General features: G+C 36.4%; 1 pseudogene; it reads right to left on the bottom strand.

Moving 5' to 3' along the window:
• The window catches only part of LOC101602593, a 95,617-nt pseudogene that overhangs the window by 18,415 nt on the left and 57,592 nt on the right, over positions 1–19,610 (bottom strand).

Here is a 19,610-nt window from a genome sequence, read left to right as displayed (position 1 = left end):
TGTGTGTGTGCATGTGTGTGTGCAAGCACAATCTTTTCAGCTTTTGAAATGCTACATGCATATAGTATTAACTGCAGGGATTTTGTATGCGTTTGCAGGCACATAGTACTATAAAAAAACCATTTTATAAGAATAGTAGCAGCTTAATACATTCTACTATTCCTATTCTAAATCTTTTTTATATGAGTATGTATTATATACACATATGTGCAAATGCACACACATGTGAAGACATATGGAGACCAGAGAAAGTTCAGTGTCCTTCTCTGTTTTTCTTTTGCCTCATTTACCTGAGACAAAATCTCTCATTGAAATTAGAGCTGACTGTTAAATAGACTTGCTGACCAGTGAGTTTCATGGATCCACCTCATTGATGGTGTCCCAGGCCTGGGCTATATCTGGCTTTTTACTTGGGTGCTGGGGATTGAATTCAGTTCCTCATATTCTCACAGCAAACACTGTTACTACTAAGACATTTCCCTAGCTTTAAGCATCTATCTTAAGGAGGAATCAATTTGGGTATTGTTTATGGTATGTTGGATGATTGAGACACATTGGATCAATTCAGATCACCATTATAATGATTATGGTCACATTTGTTTATGACTATGATCATTATAACAGTAATTACCTAGTCCCTTGCTTTTTGTGATGAAATTCAAAATGATTTAAAGACATGAAAAACAATGTCAGAAGTTATCTCTGAATCCTCCAGGAAATTGTTTAAAATTTCTGAATTTTGTTTTATATAACTATAAAATGTGGACAAGCCACCTTTGTGTTTGTTTAGGATAGGCTGTATATTGGTAAATTAAAACAAAACAGAATAATCCTTTGTTGTTTACTTGGAACGTGTGTAAAATTTGATGAGAGTTATTGGAACATGTGGTATGGACGCATAACATAGTAGGAAAAGAAATATGAAACAGGCATACTACCTTTCATTGCTTCCACCTGAAATTGACAAAATCATCCCTCTTCACAATATATTCCCCAGGAAACATCACATAGTCCCCCTAAATTGCAAATTCCATTGCTAATATCTGACAAACCTTTTATCACACAGTGTTCTGAATGGCCATACTGATAATATTATAATAAATAATTTTCCTTGAACAACTGTTATGTGCAAACCCTTATATCAAGTAACTCCTAAGTGCCAATATTACATGTCATCTCATCTACAATTTACCAAAAAAATAGTGTCATGCTTTTATTTTAGAAATGTGGAAACAGATTTATCAGTTTATGTTTTTGCCCAAAGTCAGTCAGTATTGAAGCTGGCAAACATGTTCAGGTTTCTCTTTCCCATTCTAAAATGTTCCCTCTAAACCACATACCATTTGGCATAGAGACATGTGAGACAGAATGGAGGTCAAAAACAGTGCTGTCTTTGTTGTGCCAGCTTTCCCCATCATCCCTTAACCACTGTCTGTATTCTAAATTCCACTGACCTGGGTCTAGGGTTAGTGAGTCATACGGAGATAAGAAGTGAATGATTTTTAAAATTTATTTAAAATATTATTATTTACTTATTTGACAGAGAGAGAAGGAGAGAGACAGAGAGAGTGTGTGGGAGGGTGCATAGCAGTACCTCCTGCTAATGTGAATGAACACCAGACACATGTGCCACTTGGTGCATCTGCATTTATGGAGGTTTTTGGAAATAGAACCCTGACTTTGCAAGTGAGTGCCTTTAGCCACTGAGCCATTTCTTCAGCCCTGAAAAGTGAATAATTCCTCATAGGGAATGATTATGTGGCCTATGCCATTGACACTATCTGTCCCAGGGCCCTTGAACTCGACATTTACCCAAGTGTAGCTCTATTTCTTGTAGTGGCAACTGGAACATATCAAGCCTGGTAAGCTACAGTGATGCTGAAGTGCAAGGCAGGAAGGATGTTGGCAGGTGACATTTTGGAGAAGAAGACAAAGGAAATGTGCTGCAAAAATGGAAATAACCATGATGAAATCTAGCCATCTCTTGTTTCCAAACATTTTCTCAGCCATTGGTGGGTTACCTGTGAACTAGATGTTGTTGTTAACGTGTTAAGAAGTACTTCTTGTGCCTTCATACAGCCAGTGGTAGTTTGCTTAACATCTTGATAATTTTATACTATAGACACTGATCTTACATGTGGATAAAGGCAGGTAGCAGTTTTTCTCTGCGAGAAGTTTGTAAAACGCTTTTAAAAGAGTATTTTTATTTATATTTTATAATTAAATATTAGGGTAATATTAAGATCTTGTGGGCTGGAGAGATGGCTCAGTCAGCAAGAGTGTTTGTCTTGTGAACATGAGAACCTAAGTTTGGAACACCAGCACTCACATAAATGTCATAAGGGCTTAATGACCCACATGCAACCCTAGAACCTAGGTGGTATACATGGAATCTCCAAGGCAAGCTGGCTAGCTATAATAGCCAAAGCAATGAATTCTTAGTTATAGTGAGAGACCATGGGAGGATAAATAAATGGAAAGTGATCGGGAGGACACCTGACATTGACCCCAGGCCTCCACATTCATGTACACACACATGTGAATACACATATGCTCATGTATGGACAGTACACACATGTACACATGCAAAAAAATGATGAATTGTTATTAGAAGATAATTTACTAATACTTCGATCTTAATGAAAAGCTGTGTCAGTAAAGAAAACGTTTCAACAAAGCAACTGAAACAGAGCAGTAGGCTAACTGATATCCTGCTGCTGAGTTAGAATTGTTAATTCTCCTTAAAAGTATGATAGGATTCCATGGTGAATCCATCTGGTCCAGAGCTTTTCTTTGTGAGAAGAGTTTTAGTTAAAGCTTCATTGTCATTGCTTGTACTGTACTGGGTATGTTTACATTATTGATGTCCTTTTCTTTTATTTTTTAATTTTTTTTTAATTTTTTTTTGTTGTTCATTTATTTATTTGAGAGCAACAGACATAGAGAGAAAGACAGATGGAGGGAGAGAGAGAGAATGGGTGCGCCAGAGCCTCCAGCCACTGCAAACGAACTCCAGACGCGTGCGCCCCCTTGTGCATCTGGCTAATGTGGGACCTGGGGAACCGAGCCTCGAACCGGGGTCCTTAGGCTTCACAGGCAAGCGCTTAACCACTAAGCCATCTCTCCAGCCCAATGTCCTTTTCTTTTAACTTTGGGAGGTTGTATGTGTTAGAAATTTGTTCATTTATTCTAGGTTTTCCAGCTTTTTGGGTGGTAAGTTGCTGAAGTATTCTCTAATTATGTTTTGGATTTCTTCTGAGTCTGTTGTAGCAGCTTCCCTCTTGTCTATAGTTTTATTAATTTGGTTCTTCTCCCTTTTGTTGTTAGTTTGGCTGAGGCATATTTAATCTTATTTATTTTCTTAAGATAAATCAATTGTGTTTGATTCTGTGTAATGTTATTTTTGTATTTATTTCATATCTGCATTCAGCTAGCAGAGACTGGCTCAGAACAGAGTTTAGATCCCTCATGAAAGCTGATCCCATGGACCAGTTTTCAGTGGACATCCTCTTCTAAACCCCTTGGCTGTTTCCTTGTAAGGATGGTCTCCGGGGATCACTGATGCTGAGGTGGTTAGCCCACCTTTTGTCAGAAAACTGTTGAGGACCTTGGAAGATAGTCCTGGCCTGTCAGGGGAGAGGCTTGCTAGAGATCACAGACCTGGGAGTTGGAATTTTGCTGCAGTCATTAACTGGAGTGGGTGTGAAGAAAACTTTTACCTGCTCATCTGATTCCTCTGGGTGACAGTAAGTTGATTTACTGTTATCAGAGGAAAACACTGGAGTCACTGCTGACTTTAGGTGGAGCTCAGCAGAAGCCACAGCATGCCAACGCCTATGTTGCAAAAGGCAGCCTGACTCTGAGAAAGGGTCCTGGTAGCCAAATGGCTCAGAAGTTCCTTTGTTTCCTGTATCCAAATCCTTTTATGGGGAAATTTCAGTTTCAGATTTGCCTTTCCACTAGCAAGGGGCTTGGAGTCCCAGCCGATTTCCACTCTGCTTTAGAACTCAAGGAGAAGTACTGCTCTACCAGGTGTTACCTTAGTAGTTGAGAATGGTATCTTATATCCTTTCTCTGTTACTTCTTTAAAAAAAAAAAAAAATCTGGTATCACTTTATTTTTTTTCTGAGGGTCCTTTTCAGTTTCCCTCTTTGGGACAGAGATTTTTAGGTCTTATTTTGATTATCTCCTTTACCTAATTTACCTAATTTAATTTCTTCACTTCCTTTGCACAAGAGTATCTCCATGGTCACTTTAACCTTTTTCATCAAGTCTGGGCTCTAGTTTGTTTTATTTTCTCTTAATTACTTTAAAGAAAAAAAGAAGGCAAAAGCAAAACTTTCCTTAGTAATATATGAATTTTATTTTTTAACCTAAGTGACTAATTAATTAATTCTAAATAATTATTTTTAATTTTTATTTATTTATTTGAGAGATAAACAGAGAGAGAGGAAGAGGCAGATAGAGAATTGACACCCCAAGGCCTCCAGCCACTGCAAATGAACTCCAGACACATGTGCCACCTTGTGCACCTAGCTTATGTGGGTCCTGGGGAATCAAACCTGGATCCTTGGGCTTTGTAGGCAAGAGACTTAACCACTAAGCAAACTCTCCATCACTAAATAAAATCTCAATGTATAAACCAATCATTCCTGTCTGTACTGTAAGATATGCATTTATGGTACCTACTACAAGAGCTCACTTAATGCTTTCATCACAATTTTCACATTTTAATGCAATAATTGAATATTAAAGGGAAATGATTTTCCCTTAAAAAAAAAAACAAACAAGTCACCTAGAACCAGCACAAGGTGCTTTCCGAGACTACAACAAAGATACATGCTTTGACAAGGACATTTAGAGAGACATGCACCTGCCCCATGAGCATCACAGTAGAGAAACCACTTTGGCTATGATATTAAATGATCTGCAATTTAGAATCAGAAGCTATACAGGGTGAAAGTATTCATCACTATCATTTAATTTCAATTTATTTTCCCAAGGATCCAATGCACAGGCCCTTTATGTGAATAGTAAGGACAAGATGACAAAGAAGTATCATTTTTTGTTGCATCTGGGTCAATAATGAATTCATCAATCAGCTTGAGGCCAAGTGTTTTATCAAGCTCTACTAGAATGACAACTGTGTCTGTAGAGATTCTAGTTTTCACTTGTCCTTACAATTCAATGATACAATCTTAGGAATTAATAGTGTCATGGACAATTAATATGTTTATATTTTAACAAAAACCATTTCGAGAAAGAACGCTTTTGTAAAACATTCAAATTATATTGACTTTGAAAGTACAACAGAATTAACTCCTGAAATGTTGCTATGTTTACAATTCATCTTAAACACTTAGAACTATTATATTTGCTATTAAAATAAAATTAATATGTTTACTACTGTATAACACTGATTTAATGTTTCAGTTTATCTTTCTTTTCATAAATAAAATACTTTTTCCCCTAGGCTCTAGTTGTAAGTTAGCATTTGTATCCTAATGACAGGATGCTTCTTTTGTGAAATTTTGTCACAAATGTAAAATTTTTAATGACACACCAGTTAATTAGAGTCTGTGATGTGGGAAATGGAGTTAATTGAATTAGTATTAAAATACTTAGTAATTAATCTCTTCTTGTACAGTTATTATCCAGAACTTAAAATTGTCAAAGCTTATTGTTGCCTCTATTTTCTCAGTATTACTTTTTAAAAATGATTCCTAAGTGTGCCCTACTCACACATTTGCAAAGGAATCATGTTTTCATTTAAAACATTGAGATGAAAGTTCTGTGATACATTACTGTTGCACAAACTTGATTTCAATCACGAACAAAAGAATCTTGAACATTAACATGAATGCTCTGGCAGCTGTTTGATCACCAACTGTTCTTCTCTGCTTTACTTTAGAAACTGGGCTTCGAACATCAGAGCATTTAGGGATGCTGCTTTTTAATTCATCCTGAAAAGTCAGTACATAACACAAATTTTGTAACACCACCATACAGATAGGCTGGTGTTAAAATTGGTGTTAGACATTTTTGATTCACTCATTAACCTATATATACAATAGTTCTATATTAATCATACTTAACCCTTAACTCCTTCAACCCCCTCAGAGGAAAGAAATCTTTTTGAGTTAGGGATTTCCTATTTCTGGGCATCCTGCTCCTGCTTCCTTTGGGAGGGAGTCTGTATTCTTTGCTTCTCTTAAACTCTAAATGATCTGCATCTAAGATGAGATGATTGCTCAGTGGTTAGAAGTTCTAGCTTGTGGCAAGGCTCCCATCTTGGCTGCAGTTTCCAGTACCCACGTAAAGCCAAATGTATGAAGTGGTACATGCATGCATCTGGAATTTGTATTGTCAAAAGGCCCTGGCATGCCCATATCCTCTTTCCCCTATCTTTCTCCTCTCTCCCTCTAATATATATATATACATATACACACACACACACACACACACATATGCTTTGTGCCACTTTATCCCACAGTGAATCTTCATAAGCAGGTTGCAATGTAGCCCAGTCAACCATGTTATTAATGATACATAGGAAGTGAGATTCTGATACCGCCAAAGTTAAGAGATGGATGCTGCCCTTAGAGATTAAGAATCCAAAGACCAATAAGAAAAAGGCATGTTAAAACATGCAGTCTAGGATGGAGAGATGGCTTAGTCATGAAGGCACTTGCCTGTGACGCCAAAGGACCCAGGTTTGATTCCCCAGTACCCATGTAAGCCATACGCACAAGGTAGCACTTGTGTCTGGAGTTCATCTACAGTGGCTAGAGGCCCTGGTACACCCATTCTTTCTTTCTGTCTCTCTTCCTCTTTCTCTCTAAAATAAATTAATTAATTAAATTTAAAAAATAGAAAAACATGCAGTTTTGCACAGTTATGTACCATTGAGTAGCATGAAATTAATAACTTGTCTTACAAGTGGCATAAGTATACCCTCAAATAATAAGAAGAATGTATTCTTTGGTTGAGAACATTGTTCATATTAATTCATATCCAGGTAATATTGATTAAAATCTTAATAAATGTTTGATCCTTTCACATGTTTATCACATTTAATTCTTATAACCACATTGCAAGCTACATATTTTCAATACAATTTGAACAAATTAAAAACTGAGGCTTGGAATAAGTTACTAATTCAAAGTTCCCCAGACAATAAGCAAAGAAGCAAAATTTTGTTGAGTTCAATATGTATGATTTCAGGTCTAAAACTTTCCTGACTCTCTCACACTGCCACTCTACATGATAAGGACATCTGCTACACATGCTGTAACACGTGACAGTCTGATATATATTTATCTCCTGAGTGGATGCTCCCTACAGGCAAAACCAAGCAGCTGGGAGGTAAGTAACTGACAAGGCCCCAGAGGAGACCTATAACTTGACAGTTGCATTTGAGCCATATCAAGCATCCTTCCCAGGAGTTAGGAAGACACAAGGAAGGCGGGGACTAGAATCAGATCTAGGACTTTCCTACTGTGCTCCTTCACACTTCTAGAGAGTGTTACATTCCTGAGTTTACAGCCCATTTTAAATAAAATTTAAGTTGTTAAGACCCTATATTAAGTAATTACTTTAATGATGTCAATTTTAATAATGCATTCCAAATTTTATTGTATATACATGAATATTGGTTTTGATTAGTGATACTGGTAAAAGAATTGCTATATTTAGAATCAATGCTAAAAACAATATTTTTTAAATATATTTGGCTCTGACATATGGATAACAGGTCCAGGGTCATTCATCATGTTGTTGTAAGACAGAAGCAGTAAGTGGTTCAACAAAAATACACAATTTTTGTTGAATTAATGATGCACTAAATTAATAACATAGCTTCTCCAAAATGAGAACTTGTTAGTGCTTCACTTTCATGGAGCTAATTTTGCTATTCTTCAATAAATGTCAAAGAAACTGTTTTAGTACTACAGAAGGGGCTTTCCAAATTGCTGCCCACATCATGACAGGCATAATGGCTAACAGAAATTATTTTCTCACCTGCTGAGCAAACTATCAAACCTCTGTACCATTCTGTATAAAGTAAAGTTGCATGGCTGCCAAGATGGGATTTTAAACTCTACAATTCTTGGTTCTTTCTTCCTAGAATATATCCAAAATGAGATTCATGAAAACAAGAAAAATACTGCCAAAGCAGTTACAGCATCGCGTTCCTGTCCGCAACTGTTTTAGAAGCAGGGAACATTGGGATGGAAATTCTATTAGGGATTAATTATGGTATTAACTGATAATGACAATAATAGCAAGGAATTTGAGTCAATTTGAAGAATAAAAACTATAACAATAAAGCAACAGTTGAAGGAATTTAAAATATAGCACTAGCTTGTTCCTTGATATGTGCCTAGGAGTAGACAATGGAAGTCCAGTCACTGGTTCATAGCAGGAAGGAGGTGAGAGTGTGTACCTCTCAGAATCTGCTCCTTTGAACTAATAGCAGCACATCCTTACCTGTCCTCCTCATGGGCAGAAGGATGCCATGCTCTGAGCCCTATACCCAAATCTTTTTGATAAGAGATCACTTTCGTCTTTCCAACAACTCTATTGAATAGGTCTGATGATTTAGTTTTTTTTCCTTTCCATTGTTATCCAGAATGAAAAACAGAGTATTTTTCAGAGGTAGAATTGGAACACAGACTTTTGGTTCCTGAGATTATAATCTTAACCATTGACCATAAGAGAATACATTCTGTCTGTAATTCCAGAACTCTTAGAAGGCAGAATCAGAAGAATGTCCACAACTTCAAAGCCAGAATGGACTATATAGTAAATACCAATTCAGATAGGACTATACAGTAAGACTTCATCTTAAGTAGTAAAAGAAAAATAAAAGCTCACCACAATTTCAAAACAATTTTTTGTGAAGGGTGTGTTGCCAGTAGTTCATTTGGAATTTATCTTTTTTAGAAATGATAATTGGGTTATTTTATATTTCTTTAAGAATCCAGAAAATGTTGTCCTACTCTTCCCTGAACAATCATGAAAATAGTTTTTCATTTATTTCATCTCAAAAATAGTCACATTATAAGGTCTATTGTTAACAAAGATTGACTTAATGTGGAAATGTCTCATGCACAGATGTGTGCAATAGGCTTGCAAATAAACTGCTGTGATTCCATGCCATAAAAGCACTTAGCTTTAATAATGATATATTTGACATTCTGTTACTGTGGGAATTCTTTTCAGCTAGAATGTAAATATATTTTGAAAATAGCCTAGTGGTGTGAAGTGTCAGCTTATAAAGACAACAAGTAAATGGATGCAGGAATTTAAAGGATCAGTTTGTGATTTCTGGAGGAAAAAAGACTATACAGACTCTGCCTGTCTTATTACCTCAGCTCCCTAAAAATAGCAGAACATTAATTAGGTGAAGGTAATCTCATCGTGACAAGAAGGAAAATAAGGAGAAATTCAATCCTCTTCCTAATTCTTCTCAGACAGGATGCTTGACCTAGAGCGCTGAATAACCTCACTTTTGTTTCCGATTTGGGTTAACCAAGAAGAAAAAGCCAAAATACAAAACATGTGGGTTTATGAGTCTGGCTTGATGACTTAAAATCCAAACTGTGATAATTCTAGGCTGTGTTCCAACTTAAACCTTAGTTGTCTACTACAGGTAAAATATGCCACTCGTTTATTCAGAGGAATTCTTTTCCTTTCTACTAACAAGACTATAAAATCTTGAGAACAGTGACATGACTTTGGTATCCCTCAGCTGGAGTCAATAATACTCTTCACCTGCAGACTCAATGCAGCCAAATTCCTCTGCACTTGTGAACTGAATGGCATCCCTTTGGCACTCAAGTTCTTCCCTGGGTCTCTTCTTTGGGCTGGGTTTGTGTACTCACACACTCTCAGAGTTGAGTGCCCCACTGGCCATCTGGAATGAAACTCTTTCCTGACTTGTAGATGGTTTGTCCTCTAAGAGTCACATGCCTTTTTACCTTCATTTCCTGTTTTCAATGTTTGTGATGTCTGGAATCTCTCTCTCTCTTTCTCTCTCTCTCTCTCTGGTGTGTGTGTGGGGGTGTGTGTGTGTGAGTGTGTGTATTAAACATGTAGGACCTAAATGCCTGCACTCTGGCATTTCTGTCCATAATTCTTACATGCATTGTCGGTCAGTACAAGTATGACAATTTTCTTGTAAATAGTCTCATTTTGTGTTTGAAGTTTCATTACTGCCAGCTTCCAAGATCCATCTACCTTATATATACTTTACATCTAGGGAATCTTATCGAAAACATGAACTGACAACAACAAAAATCAAGTAAGCCAAATACAACACAAGCCAGCTTCTCTCTTTTGATGCCAATAAAAATAAAAAGGCAAATTCCAGCTAATAAATGCATAGCACTCATCAAGCCTTGTGCCCTAAGTACATTGAAACTCCAAGTGGTTCTCCTTCCCACATCCTTTCTAGTCATTCTTGGTCCAGTTTGGGAGCTCATCCTGGTATCCCAAGAAAGTCTCTTTTTGTGAGGATGGAATTTCTTACACCTTCTTTGGGTTTCCATAGCATCTTTAAAATTGACAGTGGAGTCATGTTTTGTGTGATAGCTCTTTTGGAGTGATCCAAAATATTTGTTTTGATTCTCATCTTACTCACAAATCTTTTTAAATGAGATTTTTATTTACTTATTAGAGAGAGAATGGGCATGCCAGGGCCTCTAGCCTTTGCAAACAAACTCCAGATGCCATGATCCACATTGAGCAACTGGCCTATGTGGAACCTGGAGAATGGAACTGGGTCATTAGGCTTCACAGGTATGCATCTTAACCACTAAGCCAACTCTGCATCCCACTCATAAGTCTTTATACATCCTCTGCTCTGAGAGTTTTGGGTATTGACCTCACCTCTGCTATTTCTTCTCTGACAGAGAGAGGAGCTGTCTTTCACTCTTTCATCTAATCCATAGACATATACATATTTTTTCTACCTTTTTGTAGTCTCTTAATCCTAGCTCTTGGTGAGAACATCTGTTTTCCCCAATAGCACTTTCTAATATAAAATGTTGATTTTTCCAAGGCCATAATTGATAAATTTAGCTCTGAGTTGAGTGTCCCACTGCCCACCTGGAATGGAACTCTTTCCTGACCTGTAGATGGTTTATCCTCTAAGAGTCACACATGTCTTTGTACTTTCATTTCCTGAATGAGTACTATCATTTATCATCCCTACAAATTCATAAAAGGGGGTTTCTTCCCAATTTGGGGGTTCAATATCTACCCTCAATATATGATATGTCTAGAAGACATCAATAGACACAAACAAGATTCATTCAACACAAGTGAGCACCCAGACCCTGGGCATCTTCCACTTAATTGCTTTCATGAATGAGCTTCCTCAAGATCTTCTTCCTCTACCAGTTCTTTCATCTTGTTTTCAGGCCAAACTGCAACAATCAGAAAAATTAACAGGTAACAATTCACCCTCTTGTCACAGAATATTGTTATTATTCCCACAACCTCATAAATTCACATTGACTAAACTAACTAATTAAATTCTAGAGACCACTAATCCTTTGACATTCAACTTTTCCTACTATCTCAGTGAATACTGAACAATCTTAAATTCAATATGCCATAGAAGACAGAGAATCCCTTGGTCAGCTTAGAACAGATATAAAATAATTATGAATGACATCTCTCAACTTTTTTTCCTTTCTGGTTCTTATTATCTGATTCACCATTAGTATCTGTGTTTTCCATACATCCAGATAATAATATAGTTTTCTTATTCTTTTTTTTCTCATTGCAGAAGCCATTTTATTTTTTTTTAATTTAATTTATTAGTTTTCTTTTCATCAAATACAGGCAGTTTGGTACCATTGTTTAGGCTCATCCATGACCTACCCCCTCCCAATGGCCCCTCCTTGTTGATGTAAATGGGTTGTGCAAATTGGCGAAACAAGCAAGGGTGCTGTTTTCCTGATGAACTGGATACCAGCACAAAGGGGATGGAGACCAACACAGAGAAAAATCAACTCCTACCAAATTAGAGAGCCAGAACCTCAGAGGTCCCCAACACCTCAGCACTGAAGCAGACCAACATAGCTCAGGAAAATTTTGCGGAAGAGGGGGCGGAAAGAATGTCAGAGTCACATGTTGGGTCATGATATGCAGAGACATTTATAGTTTTCTTATTCTTAACCAATGTCTGTCTCAATATATTTTGATGCTATCAGTCTCACTCTGCTAGCATCCTTTTCCTATCTGTGCTCAGTCTCTGTATCTTCTGTCTTTATTTTCTATACAGATTTTTCCTCTGTGTACACATATCTTAAAGTCCTACTATCTCATTATAGACTCACATTACTCTCAAGCTATTATCTCTATTCCCCGTGAGAATGTATTGTATGATTTTCAACAATCAACTATAGTTCACATATCTCTTTCTCATTCCATGATGGATTGATAGAAATGCTAAAATCATGTCACCAATAATATTACCTCTTATATTTTAATGGATGTTTTCTAATCTTATATTCTTTCACCTTTATTCTATTAATTGGTAATGCTATGCTTCTTGAAATGCACATTGCCCTCAATTCTGTAGCATCTTTCTTTCTGACTCGCTTCACAGCTTAAAAGATGTATTTTCTGTTTCCTATACCCATCATGTTCCTCTCATTCAAAATGCCTTCCCCAAGCAATTACATCTGATTGCACAGCTTTTTGCCAATCGTGCCTACATTTATTGCTTAAGCAACCTTTATGCACTCACTTTAAACTCTGCTGGATCCCTTCAACAGAATAGGCCTCAATTACTGTGTATTGACCCTGTGTCATTTTGACCTCTACTTAAGTCACCTCTCGAGTACTTAACTGTCATCATTTCCTTTCCTATATCTTCATTCAACCATTTACCAAATTCCAAATAATCATTTCAAATATCTGTATAAATAAATGTATACTCCACATTATATGTAAGAATGCAGATAGATGATCGATAGATAGATAGATAGATACAAATATGTATTTATATCAAGCTTTTCACCATTTATAATTTCTTTGTCCCTATTGGGGTTTATAAAAATTCTCAAGTATGTACTAGACAGAGGGCTTAGTGGTTAAGGCACCAGCCTGCAAAGCCTAAGGACCCAAGTTCAATTCCCCAGGACTTGTATAGGCCAGCTGCAGAGGGTGGCACATGGAGTTAGGTTATAGTAGATAGTGGCCTTGTTGCACCCATTCTCTCCCCCACTCAAATAAATAAATCAGTTAAATATTTAATTTTTTTCTCAAGCATGATTACAACATAGGAGCACCAGGAGGCTATAAATGCAAACCCAACTGTGGCACTTCCATTCATATTTGCCAATACAGTAAAGCCAAGAGCTTAAATACAATTTGCTAAAATTCTAAAGTTTAACTCTACTCCTGAACTGATTGTCTGCTATACTCCTTTTCACCTTTTCTATTCCAGCAGCAATGGATTGTCTGTAGCTTATGTACCCCTTCCTGATACTTCCTACTGCTTCATGTGCATTTATTTGTCTAGTTACTCATTCCTCCATTTCCCTAACTAGAAAGCTTCTATTTCTACTTATAACTTAAGGTTCAGACTTTATGTCACTTTTTCCTACTGCCTCTGTTCTCATGCTATAGGATAACTAAGCCCTCCCTCCCTCTCTCTCTCTCCCTCTCTCTCTCTCTCTCTCTCTCTCTCTCTCTCTCTCTCTCTCTCTCTCTCTCTCCTGTGTATACACTTTAATTATTACAGTGTATAGAAACATTTAGACCTACTTTTGTCATTACTTTGTGATGTCCTTTAGGGCAAGAGCTCTGTCTCATAAATCCTTGCAGCTCCAGCACCTAAAAGTTCCTGACATACAGCCAATAAACTTTTATTGCATAGGGAGTCTTCAAGCCATAAAATGATTCACAGGAGAATTAATGGAGAAGCAATTCTGTCAGAGCACTCTTTAGGGAATCAGTGCTTTGCATAATCTGAGGAGGTCACTTAACCTTTTTGTACTTCTGTTCCATCAGCTGAAAAGAGACCACGTATATTTAAGGTTTCTTTTCATTTCTGTTTTTAAATGAAATACAAAGTCTTCATGGTGGCCTTACATATTGGATTATAGAACTTCGGCACTCCCTTGAGACACTTTGCAGGCATAACAGTGAAATGACACCACTGAAGTTAAGAAGGTGCTCTGAATAGTATGAGATAAGTCAAACCCATAGTCCACAGGTCCCACAGCCTTCCAGAAAAATAAGCATATATAAAAGTAAATTCAACAAATAAACATATATTTCATTGATATCTTTAAAAATTCTTGAATAAATATGTTTTTACATATAGCCAAATAAATGGTAGATAGGTGCTAGATAGATGACAATTTGTTCCACAAGAACTGAAAAATACTGATATCAATTTTTTTTTCTTTTAGAGGAAAGACATATGAAAAAACTTAGAAAAGCCCAGTGTTTCAGTTTTATTCATTTAACTAACATTTTGATACTTCATGATGTTAAATAGTTTTATTTTATGTAACAGGTAGATCAGTAATTAATAAATAATGTTATATCAAAATTATCAGATTAATTGTATTTCAATCCACTAAATGTTGTTTTTCTTTTCTTTTCTGTTTTGTTGTTGTTGTTGTTGTTGTTTAGGGAACTTTCTTACTTATCTATACATGTTCCTGGTAAAATAAAAGGGATGAAAATTCATGATCTGAGTTCTTGTACAGACCCTACCATAGTCTTTCAGAATGGCCTCAGGGAAGTTATTTGATTTTCTAAAGCTTAATATTCCTCTTCAGTACAGTGGAGCTGAACAAATGTAATCCCAAACAGACTAAGTCAGGAATATCACATTTATTGTTTTAACATGTAATGTTATAAAAAGACATGTGTAGCATTAAAAAAAAACTATAACAACATTGAGAACAATATGTTCATAATATATTATAATAAATACATTTTAATTTTTTTTTCAATGAATATAACTTTGATACTCATAGATAAGGAACTAATAACTAAGGCAGAAATGTCTACTGAAAATTAAAACAAAATAATGGCAAAGTGAATGGTAATGTAACTATTCAAAATTGAGAAATTTCACTTGATTTTCTAATGTTTGCTATCTTTAAAACAAATGCTGGTGAGGATGTGGAGAAATAGGAATCCTCATTCACTGTTGATGGGAATGTAAGATGGTACAACCACTATGGAAAGCGATATGGAGACTCCTTAAAAGGTTGACTATAGAGTTAACAACAGCCCCAGTTATTCCTTTACTTGACATTTACCCTAAAAGCCCCACACCTCAGATCAGACAGATTTTCTCAACCACATTTATAGCTGCTCAATTCATAACAGCTAAGAGCTGGAATCAACCCAGATGTCCAAAATTAGACAAATGGATAGCCAAGATGTGGTATATCTACATGATGGAATTCTACAAAGCAGTAAGGAAAAATGACACAATGAAATTTGAGGAAAAATGGTCAAACCTGGAATAGATCATTCTCAGCAAACTCACCTATCACAGAAAAATAATCATCATATGGTCTCAATCATCTATGGCTCCTAACCTGAATCTTCCTGAGATGCTGGCATACCTAATAAGCATCTAAGGACCAGACAATAGGGAGGGAGAGGGTGGGGACTGGGGACACAAAAGTGGACCAAAATGCCAATGGTACCATAATACTACATCTAAATGACAAACTAAATGGTTGAGCCTTCATCAGGTCCTCATAGTGAACACCTGAATCACAGGGCCCTGGAAAGGGTACGATGAAGACTAACTTTAATCTTCTCCTGTTTTCTCTCTCTCTCTCTCTCTCTCTCTCTCTCTCTCTCTCTCTCTTCTTCCCTCCCTCCCTCCTTCTTCTCTCTATCACTTTTGTATTACCTGTTTTTTTCTTCCTTCTATTCCATGGCAATGTCCTATAACTCCCAGTACCAGCATGTGGTTAACATCCACAATGAGCTGTTGATCAGAGAGGTTTCCCAAAAGAAGATTTGTGTGTGTCCAGAGGTGACAAGACAGGATTAAGTCTTGGATATGATTTTAAGGTTAAGATGACAAGATATAAAACTCATCTAAGATATATTATGTGTGCCAAAGGAAGAGAAGCATGTAATATATCTCCCTCATTCATTTTCGTTCTTCAGTGCTACCATTTATTTGTTTTTAATTGCTATTTATCCATTTCTTTGTTATTTTTATTTTTATGGGTGATTTGAGGAAGTGGAACAGAAAACGAAGAACAGAGGAAATCAGTTGCAATTTGAAAATTATTACCAAGAAAATTTAAAGAGTATATTTGCAGCAGATCTTTAATAGAATGACATTTAAGAAATCAGGGCTCCACTGTTAATTTTAATCTTCATCTACAAAATCACTGCAAATACATAGGTAGGGTTGGGTTATATTTTTCAAGGGATTTGATTAAACCTAATCAAATCAGTGACCATTGTCTCCACAGAGCATTTGCAAAGAGAAAAGAATAGTTTGTTTCTCTAAAATTCACTGGTATATAATTTGTTTTTAATACTTTATCTGAAGTAGAGATTAAATATTTTGTTATACATACAAAATAGATGTTTTCTGCCTACAATTTTCTTAGGCATAGCCTTGAGTAATTTGGAGAAAGTGAATTTAAAAGGGGAGCAAGGATAGACACTAATTCTGAGCAGTGGCACAAATGACATAGGAGCTGCAGTTCACACTGAGGGACCAGCGAACCTGCTATTTCACGATGGCTGCCTCTGTAGATGAGCTAACATAACAACCCAGCACTGACACCATAAACAAAAACCAATTTCATTTAACATGAGTTGCATGGATGAGTTGGACCAGAAAAGGTGATGATGATAGGTGAAACTAAATATGTATGACTCCTTCAGAGCTAGCACAGATTTAGCATTGTAGAGCCCAGCTTCAAACCCCAAGCCAATCATTTATTAGCTATATGACCTTGAACAGACCACTGAACTTGTATTCTTACTTTAAGAAATGAGGAAATTAATGTAGACTTACACTGCAGAATCATGTGAATCAAATGAGACAAGGCATGTGTAAAAATGCTTTAGAGCACTTTATAAATATTTGATGTAATTATTGAACAGTTTCCCTTTGAAAGGTGAAAAAGGAAAGACTACAGCAATTATTTAAATTATTTACAATATTTATTAATTATTGAGTAATCTTTTGGCATTCATGAATTACTTGCATACCATTGCACTGAATCTAAATAGCAAACTAATCTATCTATCCATCAATCATCTATCTGTTTCTATCTAATTATCTATTTATTTGCCTACTTAACATCTATCTACATACCATTTATCTATATATCCTTATCCACCTATGTATCTCTACTCTATATCTCTGCTGCATACCTTGCACATTGTCATTGTGAATATGAGAAAAAATCCAAATTTGGATCTATTTTGCTCCCAAGGCTACATGGTTAATGCTATAACAAGTTACCCTCAGTGAATTTTACATGGAATCACACTGTTTCAGAGATAGGGGAAATAATAGAGATCATCTTGTGGAGTTTCAAATATTTAGTTGCAGTTATATTGGAAAGCTCAATAGTTGTTTGAAGTAGGATTGCCCTTACTTATACATATGCTAAGATAGCCTAGGCTTTTCTCCAGTTGGCCTATTATACATCATCCCTTGAAATAAAGAGTAATTTAGAGTTTGAACAAGGTGGATATAGCCCAAACTATTATTTAATTGACTAAACCTTAAAAAATGAAGTTCAGTGAATATGGATGAGTTATGTAAGAACATACTCATTAGGAGCTAAACAAACAAAACACAATAGAAAATTAGCTCAGTTTTACAGAATTCTGTTATTATGCCCATCCCTTATATTCTGTTTATATTATCCTATCCTTCCATTGTTGATACTCAAAGGTTCTCTATTAGTGTTATCTCTGTTGGGAAGATGGCCCACTGGTTAATGGCACTAACTTGCAAATCCCGAGGGCCTGCATTCAATTGCCCAGGGGCCAAATAAAACTAGAAATAAGAAGTGGTACATGCTTCTATAGTGCAATTGTTATGGAAGGAGGCCAAGACATATGCATTTTCTCTCCTCTCTGTCTGTCTTTCTCTCTCTTTCTCTTTACAAAATAAATATAATAAAAATATTTTATAAGGAGTGAAATTATGAAATATACAGTAAAATGAATGCATGTGAAATAATTATATTGAGGCAACGCAAGCCCAAATAATGTGGATCCTACCTTAAAATAATTAGATTTTTTTGTAAGGTGTAGTTAGCATTTGCAGTACTGATAAGGAAATTAGAATGAGGCTGGGAGAGAAGTGAGGCTGTCAGGAGAGGAGACAGTACACAGGCAGGTGGAAGCTCAGATTATAGGGGTAGGAACTACTAATGTGGGATGGGGAAAGGGGGGTGGAGAGTGGGAGTGATACATGAAACTAAAGATGGTATGAATAAGTTCAATATAAATCTACTTCTGTTTTTAGCTAATTAAGAGTTATCATTTTCAAAAAAAAAATATGTGAGAGAGATAATGAAAGAGATAGTTTGGATGGAAGTAACCTGCTGGGGTAAGAAAGCTTTACCCTAAAGCTATAGGTTGTTGGAGGTAAATCCCAGGACAGGAGATGTGTCACCCTACCCCACCACCCCACCCAGAGTGAGATATTCATTAGGAATTTTCATGATGCCCTCAAAACAATGCAGATCATTGCCAAAGTGCATGTTTACCCATCAGAGCTAGATAGTAAGACTCTATTGCTCAAGACACCACAGGCTTCAGTTGCAGAGCATTAAGAAATATCAACTATGAGAACTGCTTGGGATCAAAGTCATCAATGATGTGAACAAAGACTGTATTCTCCAAGTTCCCAAATTAGCCAGCCAGTCAAGATGTACCCATCAGTGAAATAGTGGCCTATAAGTTATGGGGATAGTTACCTGTTGTCTGATTGCATATTAGGCCAACTCCGCAGAAGGGAATTTATACCTGGTACTGGGAACTAAGTGAAAAGCCTATGGCTTAGTAGGACATAGACCCTAGAAGGAAGCTTCCACTGTTGCTTGGCTAAATGGAGTAATTAAGCCCATCCAAAATCATGTTAAAAGTACATGCATTTTCTCTTTGATTAATGATAATTTCACTTTTGGTTAGAGAACTTGCTTTTACAGTTGTTAGCCAATGCCCTGGAGACCATGATTCATCAAAATGAAGAGAAAAGAAATCTGAGTGCTTAGCATAGGAAGAGGCATTGCTATCACACCTGTCAGAGATCAGGGAATATTGCAGAGGTAGTTAAGGATTGAATAGGAAGGCTGCTCTCACTGATATACAAAGAACCTCTTCTTTGGAAATGATAGTAGACACTGAGGAGACACAGACCTCATCAAAGCAGAAAATAAGAGGCATCAAGAGCTCAACACTGAAGGAAATTTCTAACATGACTTCCAAGGCTCAGGGAACATTGTGGAAAAGGCTTGAAGAAGGTAAGAGACAGAAAGGCTTATTGAGGAGAGATGAAAAATAAAATAATGTAATGAGAATATGACCATGGTCCAGTATGTTCATGAACTGAAGTTTTCAATAAAGAC

This window comes from Jaculus jaculus, chromosome 11 (genome assembly GCF_020740685.1).
Source record: "Jaculus jaculus isolate mJacJac1 chromosome 11, mJacJac1.mat.Y.cur, whole genome shotgun sequence".
Taxonomy (NCBI): Eukaryota; Metazoa; Chordata; class Mammalia; order Rodentia; family Dipodidae; genus Jaculus; species Jaculus jaculus.
The sequence above is the reverse complement of the archived record's forward strand: the minus strand, read 5'-3'. Positions and strand labels throughout refer to the sequence as shown.